Genomic DNA, 4035 nt, shown 5'->3' with positions numbered 1-4035 from the left:
TATTGTAAAAATTTGGGGTACAAATTCCTCAAATAGATTAAAATACACCCTAAATCTATCACTGAGCTTGTTATAGTTTCATCCTGAGCGAATTCTCTCCACTTTCTTTTTCTTTATTCTCCGAACCAACTTACTTTATCAACTCCTTTTGTAGAAATTTAAAAAAAAATTTTTTTCATCTTTACACTCATAGTCCATCCCTTCATGGTGTTTACCCTTATATATGTTTTCCATTCTATAAAAACTTTGGGAGGTAGTTTCCTCTAAGAGACCAAAATTAAGTGGGTGACCCTGTTCTAGTCACCAGTCTAATTTAGTTTTTTATATATATATATATATATATATATATAATATTTATAAATGTATACTTATAATATTTATATATAAAATATAAAATATATATAAAATATAATACAATATACAATAATATATAATATATAAATAATATAATATATAAATAAATTATATATAATATATAACATTATATATATTTATATATAATATCATAAATTTATAAAAATGAATATATTTTCATATTTATTAATAATGTAATAAATATATATAAGTATTTATAATATTTATAAATAGTAAAAATATTTTTAGTTATTTATAAAATAAATATTTATAATTAAATAAAAATTATATATATATTTTATTTTTATAATTATTCTTTATATTTTTTATTTGTTTTCTTTTTTATATTTTTTAATTTCCTTTTTTTAATGTTATATATATGACCTTTATTTTAGTATTTTTTATTTCTTTTTATTTCTTCTCAGTGTAATAGAATTCATTCTTTTTGCACCACACGCCCTGCTCCATGCAATCCGTGCTCTCCATAATACCCACCAATTAGCTCCCACAACCTCCCAGCTCATCCTTCAAAACCCTCAGGGTGTTTTTCAAGGTCCATGGTCTCTCATGGTTCATCTCCCCTCCAATTTCCCTCAACTGCCTTCTCCTTTCCATCTCCCCATGTCCTCTGTGTTATTTGTTATGCTCCGCAAATAAGTGAAACCATATAATACTTGACCCTCTCTGCTTGACTTATTTCACTCAGCATAATCTCTTCCAGTCCCGTCCATGTAGCTACAAAAGTTGGGTATTCGTCCTTTCTGATGGATGCATAATACTCCATAGTGTATATGGACCACATCTTCCTTATCCATTCATCCGTTGAAGGGCATCTTGGTTCTTTCCATAGTTTGGCGACCATGGCCATTGCTGTTATAAACATTGGGGTACAGATGGCCCCTCTTTTCATGACATCTGTATCTTTGGGGTAAATACCCAGGAGTGCAATGGCAGGGTCATAGGGAAGTTCTATTTTTAAATATCTTGAGAAATCTCCACACTGTTCTCCAAAGAGGCTGCACCAACTTGAATACCCACCAACAGTGGAAGAGGGTTCCCCTTTCTCCACATCCTCTCCAACACAGGTTGTTTCCTGTCTTGCTAATTTTGGCCATTCTAACTGGAGTAAGGTGGTATCTCAATGTGGATTTAATTTGAATCTCCCTGATTGGCTAATGATGATGAACATTTTTCCATGTGTCTGATAGCCATTTGTATGTCTTCATTGGAGAAGTGTCTGTTCATGTCTTCTGCCCATTTTTTGACATAATTTTCTGTTTTGTGTGTGTTGAGTTTGAGGAGTTTGAGGAGTTCTTTATAGATCCTGGATATCAACCTTTTGTCTGTACTGTCATTTGCAAATATCTTCTCCCATCTGTGGGTAGCCTCTTTATTTTGTTGACTGTTTCCTTTGCTATGCAGAAGCATTGGATCTTGATGAAGTCCCAAAAGTTCATTTTTGCTTTTGTTTCCTTTGCCTTTGGAGACACATCTTGAAAGAAGTTGCAGTGGCCAATCTTGAAGAGGTTACTACCCATGTTCTCCTCTAGGATTCTGATGGATTCCTGCCTCACGTTGAGGTCTTTTATCCAAGGTGGGTTTTTTTTTTCAAGTTTTTTTTCAAGTTTATCTTTCTGTATGGTGTAAGAGAATGGTAGAGTTTCATTCTTCTATATATAGCTGTCCAATCTTCTGAGCAACATTTATTGAAGAGACTGTCATTTTTCTACTGTATATTTTTTCCTGCTTTGTCGAAGATTATTTGACCATAGAGTTGAGGGTCCATCTCTGGGATCTCTACTCTCTTCCTCTGGTCTATGTGTCTGTTTTTATGCCAGTACCATGCTGTCTTGGCGATCCCAGCTTTGTAATGAAGCTTGAAATCAGATAACGAAATGCCGCCCGTTTTGTTTTTCTTTTTCAACATTTCCTTAGCAATTCAGGGTCTCTTGTGATTCCATACAAATTTTAGGATTATTTGCTCCAGCTCTTTGAAGAATACTGGTGGAATTTTGATCAGAATGGCATTAAAAGTATAAATTGCTCTAGGCAGTATAGACATTTTAACAATGTTTATTCTTCCGATCCAAGAGCATGGAATGGTCTTCCATCTTTTTGTGCCTTCTTCAATTTCCTTCATGAGTGTTCTGTAGTTCCTTGAGTACAGATCCTTTACCTTTTTGGTTAGGTTTATTCCCAGGTATCTTATGGTTCTTGGTGCTATAGTAAATGGAATCAATTCTCTAATTTCCTTTTCTGTATTTTCATTGTTAGTGTATAAGAAAGCCACTGATTTCTGTACATTGACTTTGTATCCTACCACATTGCTGAATTGTTGTATGAGTTCTAGTAGTTTGGGGGTGGAGTCTTTTGGGTTTTCCATATAAAGAATCATGTCATCTGCGAAGAAAGAGAGTTTGACTTCTTCATTGCCAATTTGGATAGCTTTTATTTCTTTGTGTTGTCTAACTTCTAATACTATGTTGAACAAGAGTGGTGAGAGTGGGCATCCTTGTCTTGTTCCAGATCTCAAAGGGAAGGCTGTGAGCTTTTTTCCCATTGTGGATGATATTTGCTGTGGGTTTTTCATAGATAGATATTATGAAGTTCAGGAATGTTCCCTCTATCCCTATACTTTGAAGCATTTGATCAGGAATGGATGCTGGATTTTGTCAAATGCTTTTTCTGCATCAGTTGAGAGGACCATGTGGTTCTTCTCTCTTCTCATATTAATTTGCGGTATCACATTGATTGATTTGCGAATGTTGAACCATCCTTGTAGCCCAGGGATGAATCCCACCTGGTCATGGTGGATAATCTTTTTAATGTGCTGTTCATCCTATTTGCTAGGATCTGTTGAGAATCTTGGCCTCCATATTCATCAGGGATATTGGTCTGAAATTCTACTCTTTGTTGTGGTCTTTGCCTAGTTTGGGGATCAGGGTAATGCTGGCTTCATAGAAAGAGTCTGGAAGTTTTCCTTCTGCTTCAGTTTTTTGAAACAGCTTCAGGAGAATAGGTGTTATTTCTTCTTTGAAAGTTTGGTAGTATTCCCAGGGCTCTTGTTTTTTGGGAGGTTTTTTATTACTGCTTCAATATCATTACTAAACATCAGTCTATTCAGGTTTTCAATTTCTTCCTGGATCAATTTTGGAAGTTTATAGTTCTCCAGGAATGCATCCATTTCATCTAGGTTGCTTAACTTGTTGGAATTAACTGTTGATAGTAATATCTGATGATTGTTTCTATGTCCTTGGTGTTAGTTGTGATCTCTCTCTTTTCATTCATAATTTTATTAATTTGGGCCTTCACTCTTTTCTTTTGGATTAGTTTGGCCAATGGTTTATGAAACTTATTGATTCTTTCAAAAGAAAACCAGCTTCTAGTTTCATTGATATGTTCTACTGTGTCTCTGCTTTCTACCTCATTGATCTCAGCTCTAATCTTGATTATTTCCCTTCTTGTGTGTGGAGTTGGCTTAATTCATTGTTGATTCTCCAGTTCTTTAAGTTGTAGAGACAGCTGGTGTATTTTGGATTTTTTAATTTTTTTGAGGGAGGCTGGGATGGTTATGTATTTCCCCCATAGGACTGCCTTTGCTGTATCCCATATGCTTTGGACCAAGGGGTCTTCATTCTCATTGATTTCCAAGAATTGTTCAAGTTCTTCTTTGATCTCCTG

The sequence above is a fragment of the Mustela erminea genome, chromosome 3, assembly GCF_009829155.1.
Source record: "Mustela erminea isolate mMusErm1 chromosome 3, mMusErm1.Pri, whole genome shotgun sequence".
NCBI classification, from domain to species: domain Eukaryota; kingdom Metazoa; phylum Chordata; class Mammalia; order Carnivora; family Mustelidae; genus Mustela; species Mustela erminea.
This window is presented reverse-complemented; position numbering follows the sequence as displayed.